Source organism: Chelonia mydas, chromosome 25 (assembly GCF_015237465.2).
Source record: "Chelonia mydas isolate rCheMyd1 chromosome 25, rCheMyd1.pri.v2, whole genome shotgun sequence".
Lineage (NCBI taxonomy): Eukaryota > Metazoa > Chordata > Testudines > Cheloniidae > Chelonia > Chelonia mydas.
Genome location: NC_057858.1, coordinates 8,364,665 through 8,386,368, shown reverse-complemented (window position 1 = coordinate 8,386,368; position 21,704 = coordinate 8,364,665). Strand labels below are relative to the sequence as shown.

At 55.0% G+C, this 21,704-nt stretch overlaps 1 long non-coding RNA gene across 1 annotated transcript in view; it reads left to right on the top strand.

Annotated features, from left to right (window-relative positions):
* Positions 1-11,562, top strand: part of LOC122463819 — a 29,522-nt gene extending 17,960 nt beyond the window's left edge. Inside the window, exon 3 of the long non-coding RNA XR_006287442.1 lies at positions 10,994-11,562. This is a non-coding gene — a long non-coding RNA (uncharacterized LOC122463819). The remainder of the gene's footprint in view (positions 1-10,993) is intronic.
* The last annotated feature ends 10,142 nt before the right edge of the window (positions 11,563-21,704 follow it).

Sequence of the window (21,704 nt, the reverse complement as noted above, 5' to 3'; positions counted from 1 at the left end):
AGGCTGTCGTCGGGAAGTGCCGCTCCTCGAAACCCTCTGAGATGCCGCGAGCGGGTCTCCTGCCTGCTTGGCAGGGGAAGGGGGTGATTGCCAGGGGATAGGGCAGGGGCAGCTGTCCAACGTCCACGCCTCTACTACACAGATCCCAGGAAAGCCGCTCTGGAAAGGTGGCCGCGGGAAGGTCCCTCGTGAGTAGTGACTTTTGTGGGACCGTTTACAAGTCAGAAAGGGCCTGGTGGCCCATCGTGTTGCCTCTCCTGCAGCCCTTTACCCCAGTGCAAAGGGAGCACGAAACGCCGCTGTTCTGATCCGGTAGCAGTTTACTCCCAATTCACGCTCGTGCAAATGGTGGCACGAGGGGCAGGGCAAAGGCAAAATCAGCCCCAAGAGGCAAACTCCGCCTGGCATCTGCAGGCGGGTCTCTGCTGCAGTCACAGGCTTAAGATGGTTTACCTGAGCTAGTTTTAATCTCGCTAGTGCGAGTCCGGGAGTAGCGAAGGGTTCCCGGCGGCTTTGCACGGCCTCACTGCTCCGGAACCCGAGCGAGCTAGATTACCGTGATGGCAGGTACGTCGGCTCAAACGGCAAGTACCCTCCAGTGATTGCTATGTAGACGGACCCTGAGCGTCGAGCTGGGGTCTTTCCATACATCACCCCCAGGTGTCTGCCCTCGTGACCCCTGAGCAGCCACCAAAGGGCAGGGGGGTAAGCGAGAGGCCCCGTCGTTGGATTTTAAGCCCAGCTCATCCCTCTCTGATGCCCAGAGGGGACCCTCTGTGTGTGAATCTCACCTCCCCTGTGGGTGCCGTCACGGCCCCATCCCCATGCTGCATCAGGGAGCTCTCTGAACTGCCCACTGGGGAGGAGCGGTGCCTGGAAATATATTCTCCAGAGGGGGCTCCGACCGCTGCCCCACTTTAGAGGTGGCTGCTGCTGGGATTCGGCCGCCCTCCTCAGAACAAATGCCAAATGATTCAGGACCATTTCCCAAAACTCTCTTCTAAAGTCTGCCAATGGTCGCTAGTGGCAGAGAGCCTCATATCCCCACGCTCGGGTTCCCGTGCTTGCTGCAGAGAGGCCGCACTGCGCTGTTACAGGAGGCCACGGGGGACCATTTGGGGCAGCGTCACCTGAGCACGGATGGGCATTTACGCCAGCCAAGGGCAAGTAAATCGTACACTCTGGAGGCTCCTCTTCTCATGGCAGCCATCACAGCTGCCCAAACTCATAGGAATCAGGGCAGATCGAAGGGTGCAAAACAGGGAACAGAAATCCCAGAGGAAAGAGCGGGGGATCTTCCCTCCAGTGTTATCTCCAAATGACCTCTCCTTCACCCACATCCCCGAAGTTAGGGGGAGCGGCCTGTGTCCACACACCGGCTCTGTGGCTCACGGCAGCTTGGACTGTTCTCAAGCACAATGGCTTTGGCTTGGCTGGAGTTTTAGGAGTCAGTTGGACACAGGTAGGAAACCCGATCGCACATCCCACCTTTGGGGGTGCGTCCTCACTAGGACAAAGGCGGGGGATGTGGGGGTCTCCCCTTGGGGTCACTACCATGAGCGAAAACCCTCCTGAAGACGGGGCTGTTTGTCACTTGCATCCAAGTTAGCAGGCCACGGTAAACCCTACGCTCCCTGGCAGTCTTTACCTCGGCCGGCAAGCTGCAAATGGCCTTTTTCTTCACTCGGATTTTACCTCATGGTAGTCACCACATGTTAGCGGCCGTGAGTTTAGCGGGCACTGGTGTCGTAGTGAAGACAAGGCCCTAAGCCTAGATTAGACGCGGCCAACGTGCATGTGTCTGAAGAAGGTTCTGGGTGTGTATCAGGTCACATGTATGTGAGCTAAGAGGGTATGTGCATGTTCTTCAGGGATATGGAGGGGGTGGGTAGGTGGGGGGTGACCCACAGAGCCCTTAATGCCAATTGGCAGAGGGCATAAGGGGTGCATAGGGGTTTACAGGGATCCCCTGTAAGGGTGTGCCAAAGGGTGGCAGGCGAGGTCTCTCCAACAGCCAGGAAGGCACGGGTCGTCCTAATCGCTGCGCGATACAGGTGTTACGACATTTAAGGAGTTACGGATCTATACTGGTTGCTATGTTCTTAAGATCTGTACGTTACAACAGGGCACCAGAAGGTGATAACTAGGGGGTAGGAGACGCTTATTTCCTTGGCTCCCCATTGTGTATTGTCCAGCAAGGTGAGTCTATTTGCCTTCAGAGCTGCCAGCTAATCAACGTTTGCAACATCAACAAGAAGCCTGTAGGAAAAAACAACCAGCGGGGGGCAGGAGGGGCGTTCCGTTTGCAAGTGACAACAGTGGGTTGTTGGAATACATCTCCAGGCACACGGGGTGCCTGGTCTCCTTCGCCTGGGAGACAGACTGCCAGCATGTATGTCTTGTGAACAGAGGGGTCACAGCCAGCCTGGCTGTTAAATGCTGGGCGAAAGACTTGGGGTGAGACAGGCTTCACTAGACAGGAAAATGGCTGGTTAGTGAAGTCTAGGCTCTAGAAGGGGTGATACGCTTTCCCTTTACACGTAACCAACACCTTGCAATACTTCTTCCTACGTGCGCTCACTGGAATTTCTCCTTGTGAAATAAATTTCCGCTTGTTTTCGCTCGACACAAATCTAGGGGGTGCGTGCTAAGCCGAGCTGCAAGCGAAGCGGTCCCGGGTCAGCAGACGCACTCTCTGGGAGCAGAGGAGCCGGGAATCCTGTGTGCGTTCAGTGGACCGGGGCTGGCCGCTGCAGGCGGACGCCCGGGGGGCTCGAGCGTTGGTGTGAGCCTATCGCTAACCCGCAGGACAGCAGAGCCTGCGTGGGCTGACAGGGGAGCGCTTGGAGGGGCGATGAACTCAGGGGTTCATGCTATTCTCTCTTGCGCCTGCTGCAGGGGCTCATCTCTGCACCCGTGGAGACGCCCATTTGCCGCGTGCGGTAGGGGAAACGGCTGTAACACGAGCCGGGGGGTGGGGTGGGGGTTGTTATCCGCCTGGCAGCTGCTGCCCTGACAGCTCTGACCTGGCCTGCATTCCCAGGGGGTGGATGTCACTCCGGTATCTCTCGCCCCGGCTGCGTGGGTCTCTCTGCTCCGCCCCGGCCCCTCGGGCAGCACTAGAGGCAAAGCCAGGCGCGCCCTGTTCCGCAGGTGGAGTAGGACCCGGGGCCAGGCGTGGCGGCGCTGAGAGGCTGGGGACTGATGAGTTCCTGCCAGCTGAAGCTGGAGAGCAGGAGCAGCTGCCTCGGCGCACCCGCACGAACCACCTACAAAGAGGCAGCAGGAAAGGAGATTTGTCCTCTGAATCGTCGGGAAATGTGGCCTGCCTTCCCTGGGTTTGTCTACACGCCCTTCCTCCCCCTCCAGGGTACAGCACCCCCCGCACTCGCATCCTGCTCACAGCGGCAAAGATTCTTTGCAGGACGAGGTCCAGAGGAATGGGTGTCCCTGGGCTTTGCATCCCAAGCTGATCCAGCAACGGGCCCCTGCCCCGGGAGGGTCACCCTTTCCTGGACTGGCTTCCAGCTGCACTCAGTCCCAGGCTTCTCCCCATCCATCTCAACCCTGTCCTGGCAGAGCCACCCAGCTCTGTGTGGAGCAGGGTGCCAGGTCTCCATGTTCCCCTAGTCCTGGGTTTTCCCCATCAATGGATTCCTGCCCTGGAGAGTCAGACTCCCCTAGGGTGACAGGCCTGTGCTCTCCCAATGGACGTCCGCTGTGCCTGTTGGGGGCACCCTCTCTTGCGAGATTTCAGTCCCTGTGCCCAAGCAGCTCCCCCCCTCCCCCCACACACGTGCTCCCACCCAGAGAGAGAAGACTATTACAAAGGAACCTTTCTGCAAAAGCCACCTGTCACGCTCACTCGTGCGCTGGAGACACAGATGTGCGAGGAACCTCTCGGCCCCTTCGGTGGTGGTGGACAAAGGATTTTGGATGGACACACAAGCAACCTAGGAAGAATGCAAGAGACAGAAGCCCCCCCAAGGAAACATGCAGGCAGTTGATGGTCCCCTTCTTAGTGCTTACGGAGCAGACCCTTTGCATGGGTATGAATCAGTTTGACTGCCTGCCTTCCCAGAGGGATTCTCCGCTCATTCGCAGGGCTGGACTTCCGGCTCGTTTTCAAATCCAGAGCCCTCAACTTCCACCCGGCCGAGATGACTGGGGAGGACGATGTATTTCAGCTGTGGCCTCTCCTGACAAATGAAAACTTTGTTTTCTCCCAGTCTGTTGTAAATTCTCCAGGTCGCTGATCCCTTGCTGGCTGGGGAAGCAGGGAGGCTGGGGGAATACGAGTCTAAGAGTCAAAGGGCAAGTTTAGATGAGGTATCTGGAGAAACTTTCTAATGGCAAGAAGACAGGTTTCAGAGTAACAGCCGTGTTAGTCTGTATTCGCAAAAAGAAAAGGAGTACTTGTGGCACCTTAGAGACTAACCAATTTATTTGAGCATAAGCTTTCATGAGCTACAGCTCACTTCATCGGATGCATAATGTGGAAAATACAGAAGATGTTTTTATACACACAAACCATGAAAAAATGGGTGTTTATCACTACAAAAGGTTTTACCAGCAGAAGAGTAGGGTGGGGGGAGAGAAAACCTTTTGTAGTGATAAACAGCCATTTTTTCATGGTTTGTGTGTATAAAAACATCTTCTGTATTTTCCACAGTATGCATCCGATGAAGTGAGCTGTAGCTCACAAAAGCTTATGCTCAAATAAATTGGTTAGTCTCTAAGGTGCCACAAGTACTCCTTTTCTAATGGCAAGAAGACACATCCAACACCGGAATGAAAGCCAAGGCAGCTCAGCGGGGCATGCACCCAGGAGGAAGCCGAGAGCCCAGCTGAGTAAATCACAGCATCTTGGCTCATCGTGTTGGTTTCCTAAGAAAGGAAACATGGCTGAGTCTGATCAGGGCTTGGAGGGGAGACCTCAAAAGAAAACTCAGATGCAGTGTTTGTAGCTGAGTAGGTGGCACTCTGTCCCTCCCAAGTCCCAAGGTCAATACTTAATCAGCATGGTGCCCAGGGGTAGCAACGCGGCTCCACCGGTGCCATCTTTGGGATGAGGCGTACAGCGGAAGCCCTGCCTGCTTGCAATCATTCAATGTCCCCTGGCACTTTTTGGAGGAGTAGACGTGATAGTATCCTGGCCCAATTCCAACAGGGATAATTACTCTCCAGCTACCTAAAACTCCCCCTGCAGTTTCAATCAGAGAAGTTATTCTTTACTTCCCCTTCTAAGAACAGCAGAGTGTTGCCAGCTCAGAGCCTGTGTCATGTTCCATCACAGTGGATGGAGTGAGCTTTTTGCCATGATTTGGAGGGAAAGTGCTGTGTAAATGTAAGGGATTTGTGAGAGCGAGGCCATACCAGAGCCCCAGTTCAGAATGCTGCCCCGCCTTTAGGGAAGTTTAGGTTCTGATCTGATTCTGGATCAGAACTTTGAGGCTTGGGCCTTCCTCTGTAATGGGCCCCAGTGAAGATGCCAGATCCAAACACACCAAACTCTATGAAAGTTTTCGGGCCAGATCCAGAAAAGCTTGGATCAAATTGTGGATCTGAGCGTCAGGATCCCCATCTTTGATATTTGTGAGTGATGGCAAAGCCTCAGCCTGGTCGAAGTTTGGCTCACTTTGAAGACCCACTCAAGAATTCAGAGCTTTGTCACAACTAGTTGGGTTGGAAACACAACCAAGCGCAGCCTTTCCATGAGCAACGTGGTCATTCTCTTTCTAGTCCGAGATGTAGTGAGCTGTGTGGAACTTGGAGGAAGGAGCACAGGTTGCAGGAGGGAAGAGTGTGGAGGAGGCACCAGAAAGTCAGTCTGTGTGCACAGGACTGGAATGCCAGCTGCAGTCGCATCATCTTTGTAAATAGTTATCTTAACAAAGAGCCAGTTTACATTTAGAAAGCTGGGGTCCTCTCATATTATCATCCAGCATGTGATACATGAGGCACCCGACACACCCAAGAAGTGCAGGGCATCATTCCTGGATGGAAAATGTTCCATCTGGGTCTGGTTCATATTTTGGGTGAAGGTTCAGGTCAATTCATTTTGTGTCTTCACGGGTTCACTCAGCCACAGTATTTGGCCCACTGCACAAGTTTTCTTTGACCCCTAGCATCTATGATTCTGTGTCCTTTATGGATGGAATCAGAACTGCTTATCCATGTGTCATAAACCCACTACTGCTAGCAACTAGCTAGATCCATGCTAGCTTGAGTAACAATAGCCATGAAGTTGCAGGAGGGGGACACCCTATCCCCACTTGCCCAGGATCCTGGGTACATATTCAAGGGTCTAGCCTGTGCCAACAACACCCATGCTGTTGTTCCTTCCCTGCTGTTGTTACTCAAGCTAGCTAGATCAAAGCTAGTGCAGGTATGTCTACACATGCTGCAATCACACATCCTGGAGACATACCATCAAGATCTGTGTCTCTGCATGTGGAGTTGCCCATGGAGCTGGAGCCGTCTCGGTTAGATCCATTTCTATGGAATTTGGTTTCCATAACCCTTGGAAAAAGCCAGAGCAATCAGTACAAGCAAGAAACCCCCCCAAAAGAGAGATGGTGAGAGTGGCTCCAGCACCGGCCTTGATAAATCATGTTCTTCGCGGACTTGCATACCTGAGACCCCGTAGATCAGGCTGATATATAACCCCAGCCTCGGAGTTCATTTATCAAAGCAAAAGAGAGGAGCCGGGAGGACGGCGGTGTCCGTGGCAGCCCGTGAGTGTCACCATAAAGCAGGGGACATGGGACACACCAGAGCGTGCTGTTTATTTGCTCTTTCCCGACTTACACTCCCCCCATGTCAGGGTTCCCTCCCCACTCTGAATTCTAGGGTACAGATGTGGGGACCCACATGAAAGTCCCCCTAAGCTTATTTCTACCAGCTTAGGTTAAAAACTTCCCCAAGGCACAAATTTTTCCTTGTCCTTGGAACGGTATCGCTACCACCACCAAGTGAGTTAGACAAAGATTTAGGAAAAGGACCACTTGGAGTTCCTGTTTCCCTAAAATATCCCCCCAAGCCCCTTCACCCCCTTTCCTGGGGAGGCTTGAGAATAAACAAGGTGAGCACAGAGCAGACCCTTGGGTTTTTAGGACACTAAAAACCAATCAGAGTCTTAAAAACAGAACTTTATTATAAAGAAAAAAGTAAAAGAAGCACCTCTGTAAAATCAGGAGGGAAGGTAATTTTACAGGGTAATAAGATTTAAAACACAGAGGATTCCCCTCTAGGCAAAACTTTAAAGTTACAAAAAACAGGAATTAACCTTCCTCTTAGCATAGGGAAAATTCACAAGCTAAAAGAAAAGATACTCCAATGCATTTCCTTGCTATTACTTACTATTTCTGTAATTTTAGATATATTATTCACTAGGAGCTGGATTACTCGCTTGGTCTCTCGTCAATTTCACTTCCTGGCCTTGTTTATCTTCTCAGTCCCCCTGGGACCACATTCTCTTTGGTCTAAGCCCTAAGCCCTCCCCACCGGCTTCCTGCTCACTCTGCAACCTGCTAACTTTTGTTTCCCAGTGCTCCCTGGGTCCTTGCCCCTTCATCTGGTTCCCCATCTCTCCTCCTGCGTCTTTCTTCCACCATCACCCACTATTGTTATTATTTATCCTTTGCATTAGGGTAGCTACTAGTGTTCCGACGGAGATCAGGCCTGCATTGTGCCAGGCACTGTACAGACATATGGTGAGAGACAGTCCTGGCTCCAATTTTCTATTTGAGGCATCTAATCTTCATCTTTATCCCCATTTTGAGCCCCTGGAAATTAGAGCTGACCAAACACTGGAGTACCTCTTCCCCAAATAGTCGCTCCAATCAAAATCGGCATTCGCCTTTCACAGCACTCACTGCCTGCCACCACCCCTGGCAATCAGTAACCACCAGGAACAGGCCTGGCCACCGTGAGTTTTAAGGAGAGGGAATTTTGAACTTGTACCCAGGAGTATTTGCAACAGACACCTGATTCAAAGAGCTCACTCGTCCAATCAGGGAGCAGAAATAATCTCATGTGACCCACAGAGCTTGGATTTTGAACAGCTGTTTTCCTGGCAGTGAACCACCCAGCAGCAAGCAATGGGCCAAGAATGATTCACGGATGGGGTTTAGCAAGAGATAAGAACTCTGTCAGCTGTTAGCAGGTGAGTCCAAACAGGAAATGAGTAATGGATGATTCATGATAAATGTGCTAGAAAAGGCAGCACGGCCCAGTGGCTAGGGATCAGCAGACCTGGCTTCTGTTCCGGTTCTACCACTGGCCTGCTGGGTGAGCTTGGCCAAATCACTTCCCCTCCCTGTGCCTCAGTTTCCCCATCTGTAACATTGGGGATAATAATATCAGAGGGGTAGCCGTGTTAGTTAATCTGTATTATTGGGGATAATGTTACTTGATTTCCCATGTAAAGTGCTTTGAGACCTATAGGTGAAAAATGCCTTCTAGCCATGCCAAGTGTCGTTATTCTGTACCCCTTTCCATCCAAGCATCTTAAAGCACTTTAATTACAAATATTAATGAAGACTCTTGACCGCCAAAGCCCCACCCCTGTGATTCGTGGAGGAAGCCGTTTGCAGCTAGGGAAATGAAGCACAGAGTGCACACAACAGGCCCAAGCGCAGCAGCAGAGCGAAGGGCTGGACCCAGGAGTCCTGACTCTTGGTCCCGTGAGCTATTCAGTTCCGCTGCAGAGCCTGGAATAGAGCCCAGGAGTCTGGATTTCTAGTCCCACGGGCTATTCAAAGGTGCCACGCTGCCTCCACGCACCTGGTGGGAAAAGCCATTCTCCTCTGAGCCAGCCTCTGGGCCAGCCAGCCGGGCAGGCATAATCCAGCAGAAACCTAGGGGCAGCGTGCATGAACCGCTGCCCTGCCCCCATCCCGAGTGCTTCCTTCCCTGGGGGTGGGCTGGGCGGCTGTGCATCATCTCGTACAGTGAGGCAGGTCGCTCAGGGTGGACACAGCTCCGATTAGAGGCAGAACGAGGAAGGAAACTCTGGCTGAGGACAACCTTGCAATGTGAGCTGCTTCCCTGGGCCCATTCTTAACGAAAGAACCAGGCTTTAAATCCCAGAGCCATGGCTGGGGCGCTGCGCCTCTCCCAACCCGGTCCACTTTGCTTTGGACAGCGTGAATAACCTGAGCGCTGCTGCAGTGTTCCCTCTGCTGCCATGCTGCATCCCTCCCCGCCCTGTGGGCCCTTTGCCAGCCCCGCCTGGGGTGGCTGCCGCAGGTAACTTGGGCAGAGCGACATCTCGCTGGGTGTGCGGACAGACCAGCAGCCTCACTACACCTCCGCAGCGTGCAGACTTGTTGATAAGAGCAGGTCAGACACAGTCAGGCCTAGGGCCCAGGAGTCCTGACTCACAATACTCAGCTCTAACCACTAGAGGACACTCCCCTCCCTGAGGTGGGTCTAGAACTCAAGTCCTGGCTCCTAGCCCACCTGCTCTAACCACTAGACCCCACTCTCCACCCAGAGCTGGGAACAGAACCCAGGAGTCCTGGCTCCTAGCCCACCTCCTCTAACCACTAGACCCCACTCTCCACCCAGAGCTGGGAACAGAACCCAGGAGTCCTGATGCCCAATCCACCTGCTCTAACCACTAAACCCCACTCTCCACCCAGAGCTGGGAATAGAACCCAGGAGTCCAGACCACCCGCCCTGTTCTAACCACTAGACGACATTAAGCACTGGAGCATCCGTCGTCTCAGTTCCAAAATCCGGCGGCTGATGGGAAGCAGGATGCCACGCTGGCTGCTCCGTCCTGCGCTGATTCTCTGCCCATCCCTCGTTTTGCTGCCTTGGCTTCTGCTCTTTGCTTCTTCCAGCCCCGGTGGGTTTGTTCAGACCCCGCCGGTGGCAGAGCAAGGCAGAGGACTCCCCCCTGCAATGCTCTTGCCTGCGTGCCCAGCACAGGTCCTCAGCTGTGAAAGGGGGGGCCCGGGGCACTCTCCGGCTGAACAGGGGAAGGACAAAAGGGAATCTAGGTTAAACACTAGCAGTCCGGCCCCAGCCTGCGGGCACCCCGCGGCTGTGGGAGCTCCGCGAGTTGAGCTCTTGAATAGGAAACCCGCAGCCTGGGGTCTGATCCCGGCGGTGACCTCCTGCTGCAATGAGATAATTGTGTGTGTCTCTCTGGGTGTGTGCGGGAGCCGAGAGCCGCTGGGGAAGGGCGGAGAGGAGAGAGGGAGTTATTAGCTCTCACTACAGAGCCCTGACCTCTGCAGGGAGTGCACTGCTGTGCTCTTTCGCTGTTCCAGTGCCCACGGGTACTAATCTGTAACAAAGCCATGTCTGGAGGCAGCGGGCAGGTGGCAAACCGGGACTAGACCCCCCTCGCCCTTGGCTCCAAAATCCACGCCTCTCCCGGGGGGGGCACAGCAGTAGCAGACCCTTCGGCCTCTACTACCGACGGGCAACCTCGCCGGCCCTCCAGTCTGGTGTGTTTGGCCTCCCGGGCCCACGAGCCCCGCGCTGCAGCGCCTCTCTCTGGAGGGAGGAGACAGCACATTGTGGTGTAGAGAGCCGTGGTCTTCACCGCAGCTGCTGGACTCAGCCCGGGGGCTGGGCAGCCCCGGAAGGGAGCATTCGGGACGCTGCATCACGGGCCCGCACGCCAGCGCTTTGCAAACGGCGCAGCTGATTCATCACTCGCTGGTGGGCTGAGGGGAAACAGCGCCCCCTTCGTACAGGTGGGGAAACCGGGGCACAGAGGCCAGGCCGTCGGCGAGGAGACGGGAATAGAACCCAGGAGTCCTGGCTCCCAGTCCCTCCTTTCTGTCTCGCTTGGGTCCCTACTGGTGCTGCTGGTCTAGTTCTTTGGCCCCTGGGAAGAGAGCAGGGGGTCAGCCTCCGCACCACTAAATTACCTCCTATCTGTATGGCCAGCGGGCTGGAAAATCCCTTCTCCCCAGGTGAGGAATGATTGATTTCTCTCTCCTTTTATTCTGATTTTTCTCTCTTTGCACAGGAGCCGCAGCTGTGGGCAGTTTCACTCGCTGAGGGATGCCGGGCCCTGCTCGGGGTGCGGCTGGGGTTTTTCCTCCGTCTTGTAGCAGCTGCTGGCTGCTTGCTCCGTCCCCGTCCCTCGCCTGCTGAGCAAGAGGCCCTTGGGCAGCGGGGCGAGCGTGCAGTTGAGACACTCTGCTCTGCCCGTGGAACAAGGCCACCCTCCCGGCAGGGTGTGAGGAGAGGAGCCCTCTCCATACGCATCCACGTTAAAGCCCCATGAAAGATCAGGCAAGACCCCGCCCTGCTTCTCACCTCCTCAGGGTCCCACGATCCGTGCAGGGGACACAGTGGGGCAAGTGTGGGGTTGTTTGCCCATGAGTGGGTGCTGGGGGGGCAGCAGCCCTGGTGACTGGCACCTTGCGTGGCCTGGTGCATCCTGCCCCACCTGGCCTCTGTTGAACAAGGAACTCCAGATGGGCTCAGTGGGAGGTGGGGGAGGGATACAGGGGCAAGGCACTGGGTCATTCCCCTCTCGCTCAGACTGGTGTCAGTCCGGAGTGACCCTGCTGCCATCAATAGATCGGTGCTGGTAGGATGCAGGCCCCCGCGGCTACACCCGGGGTGGATCTGGCCCAGGAGTTCCTAGAAGTAAAGGGCAAATGCTCCTCCTGCATGTGTCAGTCTTTCTGTCTCTCCATCTCCGCCTCCGCCATCTGTATCTCATTCAGTGTTTGCGCTGGTGTCCCTGGAAACGGGGAGCTGTTTTCTTAGCCCAGTCACATGATGGATACCTGCCACTGTCAGCTCGCTGAGCTCTGGGCTAATACCCCCCTTCCCCCCACCACAAACCTCTTTCCACAATCCAGCCTTGCCGTGGGATCCCCGCCAGCAGCCAGGCCATGGGGCTGGCGTTCTCCGACAGCCTATGCAGGGGAGAGTGGAACAAACGGGGTGGGGCGTGGCACTGCCACGAGGAAGTTTGCAACACCAAGAAGCCACGTCATACCTGCAAGGGGCACTGAGGTGGAATCCTAGCTGGGCCTAACACAGGGCACTGCCGTGCTGAAGCTCACAGCCCTGGCTGCCTGCTGAGGTGAGGAAGGTCACGCTGCTGGGATCCTAGCTGGAACGAACCGGTGCCACGTGAAGACGTCCCCAACACTAGACAGCCCATGCTCACGGGGGGCACTGCTCTGAGGAAGCTCACAACACTAGATGCCCACAGCTCTTTCTGTCCACGGGGGCACTGCTGCAGGGACACGCTCCTTGCTGGCTGTGCAGTGGGAGGGTTTACTCTTCAGCATGGCAGGGCTGCATCCCAGTGTCGACATGCTGAACTCTCAGGAGCTGCTGGGGAGGAGGGTGTCTGCCACGCCCAGAGCCCTGCACTTTCCTAGCACAAATCACGGACTCCCAAGACAGGTGGCATCCCCCCCATCTCCTGATGAGCGTCGCTGGCCCAGGGGGATGGTGGCGCTCAGGGAAATAGCTGGCACCTGCTCCCCACAGAGTAAATAGCCCAGCTCAGAGGCCATGGGACAGGTGTTTGTGAGCATGTGTGAGTGTGTGCGTGTGGTGTGTGTGAGTGCGTTTGGGTCTGTGGTGTGTGTTCGTGAGCGTGTGCGTGTGTACGGGGGGAGTGCGTTTGGATCTGTGGGGTGTGTTTGTGAGTGAGTGAGTGTGTGTGGGTGTGAGTGCATTTGGGTCTGTGGTGTGTGTGAGTGAGTGAGTGTGTACGTGTGTGGGTGTGAGTGCGTTTGGGTCTGTGGTGTGTGTTTGTGAGCGTGTGTGAGTGTGTGTGGGTGTGTCTCCCCGGACCCCACACGGACATTTTCTGCAGTTAGCTCGGTTCCAGCCCCGCCGAGCAGTGCCGGCCTGACGTTCCATCCGCCATGCCACCAGTACCAAGCCGCTGGGAGGTGCACTGGGCCCCGCTTCTCCTCCTTGGAACCAGCACCTAGCACAAGGCGAGAGGTGAAGCCGACCTCCTCTGAGCCGTGACCCTTCCCATCCGCCCTGGGGCTGTCAGATCCGCAGAGACAGCTCAGAGAGTGAGCCCCAGCTGCTGTCTCACTGCCATAACGCAGAAGACAATTAGCTCGTGTCCTTCTCTCTCTCCCCACACTGCACTTGGCTTCTCTGGGCTGAGAGTGGCAAATTCCACCCCCAGGGGACCATGCCCCACCTTCCCTATCAGAAATTCCAGCGGAAAACGTCCCCCTGGGTTCTGCGGATGCCGTTCAGTCACTAGGTCCTGGGCGAAAAGCTAGCGGCCTGCCAGTCCATTTGGCCCAGACAGGCACCAAACTCCCATTGGTTGCAACTGGAGTTAGGCTCCTAAATACCTGAGGAGCTGGTTGCTTCATCTCCTGGCTCCTGGCGTTCCTCATTTCGGGGGCTGGGGGAAGGAGCCAGCAGAGATGAGCCGAACAGTCTAATGGGGTTTAGTGGGGTTTCCGCAGGGGACGGGATTTCCATATGCATATCTAGGGCGGGGATGCCGCCAGTCGGTCTCCTACAGTTCGGCATGCCCTCGCTGTTGGGGTGCCAATGCCGAGGGCACAGGGTGGCTGCACCTGGAAGGAGACACGTGCTGTTTATGGGGCAGTGGCCACCCCCCCCACGAACAGCACCCCAGCTGGAGCCGGATCAGAGAGATCTCTGCACCGCAGAGGTTGTGACCTTGAGGCGAGGGCACTGCTGCAAAACAAAGACAAGATGTAATTAAGAAGTGAGCTCTAATTCTTCTCCGAGCTTTGATAAACCAGGCCTGTCATGTGCAGCAAATTGATGGCCTTGGTTCTAATCTGCAGGGACCACGGCATGCTTCAGCGTCCGTTTCAGGGCTGGGTTACTCTCCCTCATCCGGGGCTGGGGGTGGGGCAGGGGACAGCACAGAGAGGGGGCCAGAGAAAATTAACCAATTAATGACAATGGTTACGGAGCCTCGCGAGAGAAACGCTGGATTTGGCAACAGGATGAAATGGGGCCGAGTGCGGTGACATCATCATCGTGGGCCTCTAGCGTCATCAGCGATGAGTGAGGTCATCAGAGACACTGGCGCTCTGTGACATCATCACTGTGAGCAGGAAGCATGGCTGGTTGCCTGCGGCAACATCTCTTGGGATGGAGGCAGTGACCTCACTGGCATGCGTGGGAAGAGAGTCTAGGGTGCTGATGACATCATCAGGCTGACCAGTGAGAGTGGCTTATGCGCTGTGACATCATCACTGCGAGCAGGGAGAGGGACACCCTGTGCTCTGAGCAGCGAAACTCGCCGATGCCCTGGCTGTGACATCAGCACTGGACGCAGAGGGAGTGGCTGATGGGCTGTGATGTCATCGCTGCCGGCAGAAGGAGTGGCTGATGGGCTGTGATGTCATCGCTGCCGGCAGAAGGAGTGGCTGATGGGCTGTGACATCACCACTGGGCCTGGGAAACAGAACTGGATCCTGCGCCCCGGGTTGTTTCCCGGCAGCGCTCCCGGGTGGTTTCTTCTCTCAGTTAAGCCGATGCAGCTGCACTGAAGTCAGTGGGTCTGCATCTTGGAGTGGATCCGGCCTAGAGGATGACAGCAGCAGCAGCCCCTGGAGCTGCTTCCCTATCAGTCATCTGTAAGCATCACCGGGGCTCACACCTGTTGTGCCAGCCCAGGAAGATCCCTGCCCGCATTAGAGCCCACCAGAGACTGGCAAAGGGCTAGGCCCAAGGACTGGGGCCGCTGCAGGCGGCATGGAAAGCGACATTCTCCATAAGGACGGGGGTGAGTCTCTGAACCTTCTTCGAAGCCCCCAGAGCCTTGGATGCATCTTCCCGCCTCTTGGCACTCCGGCATGCCTCCCTCCCTGGCTGGAATGATCAGGCTAGACCTGGAGATGCTCCGAGGATGCCCTGTGTTTGAGTCTGACTGGGTCTCCTCTGTTGGCTTTGCTAGCCCCAAACCTTGGGCTGGCTCTTTTGTCTCTGAACAGCCAGAGCCTGGAAAATTTCAGCTAAAAGCTTGCAATTTCCAGGCCTGTCTTTTGTTGCAACATCACCCATGCCCCCCGCTCCCCGCTGCACCCTTCCAGCTCTCCTCAGGATCAGGGGGAACATCTGACACATTGTGATCTCTCCCACATGGCGGGATGTGCCATTGATTCTTGTGTCATCACATCGTCCAGCCCCAGGTGGGTGGGGGTGGTGTTACCCGCACAGTCTAGGGCACCCCACCTTTACCCTTCAACAGGATCAAGGTGTAATCCGGTTAATTCAGGCACTCAGTTCCTAGGGCTCCGGGTGAAAGGCACCTACTCTTACCCCGTTCCTAGGGCTCAGGGCAAAATCTTCTGTGGGTTTGCGGGGCCTTTTACCGGTGAAAGAGCCTTACACAGTAACATCCTTAGCCTCTATTTATTAACAGTTACCAAACCAGAATACAAACACTAAGCATACAATGCTCATCGCTCCCAATAAGGCAGACAAATTTTTCCTGGTGGCCAGTCAGGATCAGGTCATCTGGGGCTCCAGCTTCTGCACAATATGGCTGGCAGGGCGTTGAGGTCTGGCAGCTCTGATCCTGGGCTGTGTCCTGGAGTTAGGTTCCAAAGAACTTCCATTTGGACCCCAGTTTATATTGTTCAACTTGCAACCGCCTTAGCTCTACCTTAACCAATCATTTTAAACTAGAGTCCTACCAAACCAATCCTAGCCCATTACAAAAAATTCTTTAACCAATCGTATGCCACCACCTTAGTTGATTTAAATCTTGCAAAATTAGTAATGCAACAGACAGAACCAATTAAAGAATCAGAGCGAGACCCTACAGATAAACAACGGGGAAGGGGGGACCATAAAGGCACAACAATAAAAATATAGATTTCACAATCACCGCTGTTGATACGTGGTTTCTTGCCAGACAGAATGCAGTCAGCCAAAGTTTTCTTTAAAGATCTTAAGCTCTGTTTCTTTCGCTGGTGATGGCAGGTGCTATTAGGGCAGGAGCCTTCTTAACAGCCGGATATTTCATTATTTTGATGCAATTTAGATAGAACGTGAGGATGTGACTTTCTGATTCTTAGCTCATGGCTGCTGCTGTCCTAATGTGGCTGCAGAAAAGAGCCTCAGACCTTACAGGAGAGGGTGGGGGTGCTGGCTGAGGCTCCTTACATGAGAGCAGCTGATGATGATGGGAAACCCTGACCGGGGCTAAACTCACTGCACATTGGCATGTGGCCGTTGCCTGTAGGCCTGGCTCTGAGCGAAGGCATCCCTGCTCCCTAGCTGGTAATGTCTTGACTAGCAATTCTTAATCAAGTAGATTGTTAATTAGCGGAGAAAGCTGGCTCTGTGATTCTCCGTATCCTTAGCCGGGTTCAGAGATGGTACTTTATGCTAATGGGGCTTGTTATCACACTCACGTCGCTATCTGTGGCCGGGGATGACAAGAGAAAGCCCCGGCAATGAGATATGTAATTGCAAATTTAATCAGATGGTAATGTTTGTTTAAGATGATCACACATTTGTGTGCAAAACACAGTGGTTCTCCCACAGGGCCCCGCGGCCCAGCTATTAGGAGGAGACAGAGGTGTAAATACAAGGGGAGCGTTCCACCTCTGACTGGCCAGTTAAATATCGACCAGGCTGGGTGCATTGGCCTGGGATGAAAGATGCTGATCCAGCACTGCGGACAATAGCAAGCCACACACTATCGGGGGAGCCCTGTGCAGGCCAAGGGTGTTGGAGAAGAGGTTGTCCGCAGTATGCGTGTGTGTTTGCGTGTGTATGCGTGTATGTGGTGTGTGTGTGTGTGTGTGTGTGTGCATGCAGACATATGGTGTGTGGGAGTGGGAGTATGTATGCCTCTGCATGTGTGTGCGCGTGTGTGTGTGTGTGAGGCCATGTGAAAGTGCAGGTGTAAACGCGTGGGTGTTTGCCTGTGGGTGTGATTGCTGTCAGCTAGCAGCATAGGGCACAGATGTGTGCCCGGACTGAGTAGGGGTGTTGTGTTCTCTGCATATTTCTTGGACCGGCTCATTACTTGGATGGGACTCCAGGGTGCAGGGTGGGGAGGGACAAGCAGGCTCCAGCTCTGTGGCAAGAAGCCAGGCTTAAATGAACCCGCTGCTCCTTTCCCAGGGCATCCCAGCAGAGGAATGGCTCCCTCCCCGGAAAGCATGGATGCGCTGCCCCTGTGGGAATGGAGCGGGTGGAAGTGAGGCATGGCACCTCCTGGGGAATCACCCCTCTTTCCTAGTGCCCGGTGGAGCTAAGTGAGTCATGTGTGGCCCCCAATGCTCGGTGGAGGGGAATGAGTCATGCAGGCCCTCTCTGTGCCATTCCCCACCCCCTGCTATTGCGGAGGGCTGAGTCCTGGAGACCCTCTGCTTCCGCTGGGCAAGCACTGACTCCCAGAACCCCTGCTCGATGCCAGGGGCTCCCTGCCCTCTTGCTCGGCCAGGCCTCTTGCCCCCCGTTTCACGCTGAGACCAGTACAGGCTCTGCAATGGGCCGGCTCAAGCTGTCCTCCACTCTGGTGCTTCGGACCAGATCCGTCCCCCAGCTGAAATTCTTTCCGGGGCTCCCAGACTGTTCATGCCGAGCTGCGTGGCTCTTTGTGGCCTGGGGAGCGCACTGCCCCAGCATTGCTGAAGTCACCCTGCTGAGTGGGCACTGCTCACGCCCCACGCCCCAGTAAACTCCAGTCATCTCAGGCTGGGTTTCCCTGGAACAGCACGCTGGCTGTCAGCTTCCTGGCAGCGGTGCCCTCTTACTGGCAGGCAGCTACTATCCCGGTGGTGCCCTGCAGTGCCAGCAAGCAGTGCCCTATAAATGCCTGCTGGAGACTGGCAACAGACTGGATCTCATCCTTGCAGTGGGCATGTGTGCTCAGCCCCGGACTCTCAATCCATTCGGGGAGCGTCTCTCCCCCAGCAGCAGGAGGAGGACAGGAGACCCGCTGGCACGCAGCCGGACCAAAGTTTGGATCCAAAGCCCAGGAATCCCTGGGATTGGGGTCACACCCTCCTTGGCATCCGATCCGGCTCCAGCTCTGGCTCTTGGTCTCCTTGGGCCACTGTGTGTGTGTGGGTGGGTGGGTGGGGGTGGGGGGCTCCTTTCTCCTAGCAGAGGGAGTCCATCATCACAACACAGTGCTGCTTTAGCTCACAGCAGGGGACAAGAAATGGTTTTCATAACAGCTCCCCCTCCCTCTGGCTCAAATCAGAAAGGTCAGCTTTTTCCGGCGACACCTCGGTATAAATGAGCCGCTCCTGCTCCCCGGATGGCTCTTTTAAGGACGATGCTGTTCCTCCGTCATTCGCACCAGGGTTCTTTTAAATTATTATTATTATTAAATTCACCACTAAAATTCCACTTTCCTACCTTCCCGGGGGTGATTTCATTCTTCAGACCGCAGATTCCCTAGTTACTTTCCAGGGAGATTGAACCTGATCTCTGCTTTGGAAATGAAAGGCTCCCCCAGCCCAGAGATCAGACCCAGGCCCCTTGTTTGCTATTCAGAAGTCCTATCTACTGGGAGGAGTTGTATTTAGTTGTCCAGCTGGGTGCACAGGGATTGTCCCGAGGCCCTGGGCTGATGTTACAGGCTCAGAGAGATTAGACTTCTCTGCCCAGCTGCCTGCCAGGGCAGGATCGATCCCTTCAGTCCCTTTCTAAGGGCTTTATCCAATCTAGATTTAAAAAATCCCAAACCAAGTGGGTTCCACCTCCAGGTTTTCCACCATTCACAGGAGCGAGTCCTGAGCTGCTCCTGGTTGTTCTGCTGGCTGGGGAGCAGGTGGTTTGAATGCAGACGCCCTGGGTGTTGTGCAGGTGCTCTACCCACTAGGCACCAAGGCCATTGCTTTCCCTTGCCACAGCAGTTAGCCTGCTGTGGGAGTGAGATACGGCAGTGGGACCCATTCAGGGAAGAGCCAGCCTGCTTTCGTGTCCCCAGTTCATTGGGACTGCAGGCTGTGAAACCAGTGCCTGGAGCATATGGTAACGAGTGTGGCCTCGTGCAAGGCTGGGGACCAGGACTCTTGGGTTCTAGTTGCAGCTCCGGGAGGGGAGAGTCATTTAATGGTTACAGCAAAGCTCTGGGAGCCAGGACCCTGGGTTCTAATCCCAGCTCTGGAAGGGAGTGTTTTCTAGGGCTTAAAGTATACAGCAACATGATTAGAGAGCTGGCTTCTCTCCTTGGCTCTACCGCTGACTTGCTTGGGCAGATCACTGCCCCTTTGTGCCTCAGTTTCCCCCTGGGGGTGACAATACAGGATGAGGGTTGCTGTGGTTAACTGCGCTGGCAAAGGGCTCTGAGAGATGGAAAGCCTCCGTATTCATTAGCGGCACTGTCCGTATAAAACTCCAAGAGATTCCCGCCATACCAAACCTGCCAGGGGCGCAAGCCTGGCTGGGCAAGCTGCCCTTCCGTTCGCTGGCCTGGAGACATCTCCTTGCCCCTTAAAACCAGCGGCGTGTGGGACTCTGCTGCCCTGCTGACCTGCCTGGTGACAGCACTTTTTCCTGCTGACTGAAGCCTCTTCCCCGGCCACGGGTTATGAATATTGCACATAATCCCACAGCAGTACATTTCTGTCAGTACAGCCAGATCTGGGTAATATAGGTCATGGTCCCCGTATCTCGGTGCCGTGAGGAGGAGCAGGGGGGAGAGGCCGGCGCGTGCTGCAGGTCTCAGCGACGCTGTTTGAAGTCCCCGTGCCAGACTAGTTGCTAGAGCATGACCACAGTGCTCCCTGGGGCTGCAGTGCGATGGGGGCTGTTCGGAAAAATGAACAGACGGGGGGGTCTGGGGAAGGAATCCCAGCATGGCAGCATCACCGGGGAAAAGCTGCCAGGGGACCTAGCCTGAGGTGGAAAAGGGCCAGTTCTCTAGGGCAGCTGAGATCAGCTGGGCCCAGCGCGCAAGGAAGGGGGCATAAAAGAGTTGGTTACAGGTCCCTCATTCGCTGCACACCGCTGCCCTGTCTCTGGCCGCAGCATGAGATAGACCAGCCCCGGGGCTGCTCTAACCTAAGCCAACTGGTTATGGGCCCCAAGAGATCAGCTTCCTATGGCTTCCTGCCCCTTTTGCTGTGGCTGTGGCCATGAGCTCTGCCAGTTCTCGGCCAGCAGGGGGCACTCTCATGTGCAGGGAGATTCCCAGCTGGGGTGATACAGGAGGTTTCCACTCCCATTGAGCTGTCTGAGCAACGCAAGGGGACCAGAGCGGGACTGTCCATCTGCCTCGTATGTGTCTCCATGTGTGTGTTACCATGTTTCTGCATGTTTCTAGCACTGACACTGGCCCTGATTCTGTTCTCACTCCCACTGGGGCAAACAAGGAGAAATTCCATCAAAGTCAATGGAGGTCTCCCCTTGAGCCTGGAATGGAGCCCTGTGCATGTGTGTGTGTGGTGTGTGTGCACATGTGGTGTGTGTGCATGTCCGTATGTGTCTGTTGCGTGTGTCTGTGCAGGTGCATGTGTGTGCATTTGGGCACACGGGATGTGTGTGTGTGCAAATGACAACCCAGATACATACAGGACGGCGGCCACACACAGAAGAAGATTTTCCCTTCCCGCCTCCCCAGAGCCGCGTGTTCTGAATGCCGCTGCCCATCTGCTCACACCTACAATGAAGGGCAGCAAAATCACCCCAACCTCAGACAACGCCATTGGCTCCCCATTCACATCCGGATCCATTTCTAAGCCTTCCCTGGGCTTGCTCCAGTCCAGGCACTCAGGGCCTGATTCTTCGCTCGCTTATATTGGTGTAAATCTGGAGTAGCCCCACTGAAAGCAATCCGACTAGAGTGGTATAAGTCCAGTGTAAGTTAGAAGCAGACTCAGGCCCTCAGATACCATGGGATGGACGGATGGACTCCCTCTGCTCATCCAGCCCTAGATTCTTCTCTCTCCGTTTGCACAGGACCTTCTCCTCTGCAGCTGTTGCTGCCTGGTACCGCCTCTGTGTATCTCCCTGCCTCATCGGCTCTCCATCGTTTTCAAATCTCACCTGTTTTGGGTTTGACCCTCCAAGAGCTATTTCTGGCCTCTGTGAGGTCCCTGGGGTGCAGATCCACTCTCTGGGGCAGGCTGGAGATGAGGATCCAGGCTCACCTCTTGGCTGGGTGGAGGATTGGAGGCTCTAATCTCCCCTTCTTCCATGACGGAGTAATAAGGCCAGATTCTGAGCTGCTGTAAATCAGCGTAACCCCACTGGCTTCGCTGAAGCGATGCCGATTGACACCGGCTGAGGATCTGGCCCTTGGATTTTAAAGCCGAAAGGGCCCGTTATGATCATCTTGTCTGAGCTGCTGCATAGCACCGGCCAGGAAATCTCACCCAGCAAGTCGTGTGTGTCACCCAAGACCCTGTCTGGGATCTTGGTAAGTTTCAATTGCCCGACTGCTCTAGGCATTTTTGCTCCAGTTTTTTTTTTGCAGGGAGCCAGCAATTTAATTTTTGTCCTAATCATTTCCAGTGTTGGGTTCGCTTAACATCACTGTTGTCGGAGGAAATTTCACATGCCTAATTAAAGCTTAGCGCATGCAGTGTTGATTCCCTGGAGACATCCCTGGGCTTCCTACTTCCTGTCAAGATCAAGAGGATAAAACAATGTTACAGTTAAAGTTAACAACAACAGCAACAAAGGAAAAGCATGACGAGCCCGGAATTGGCAGCCGTCTCATCTCCAGAAGGAAATCTACCTGCCAACCGCACGAGTCCTCGTCAGGGTGCACACCCCAG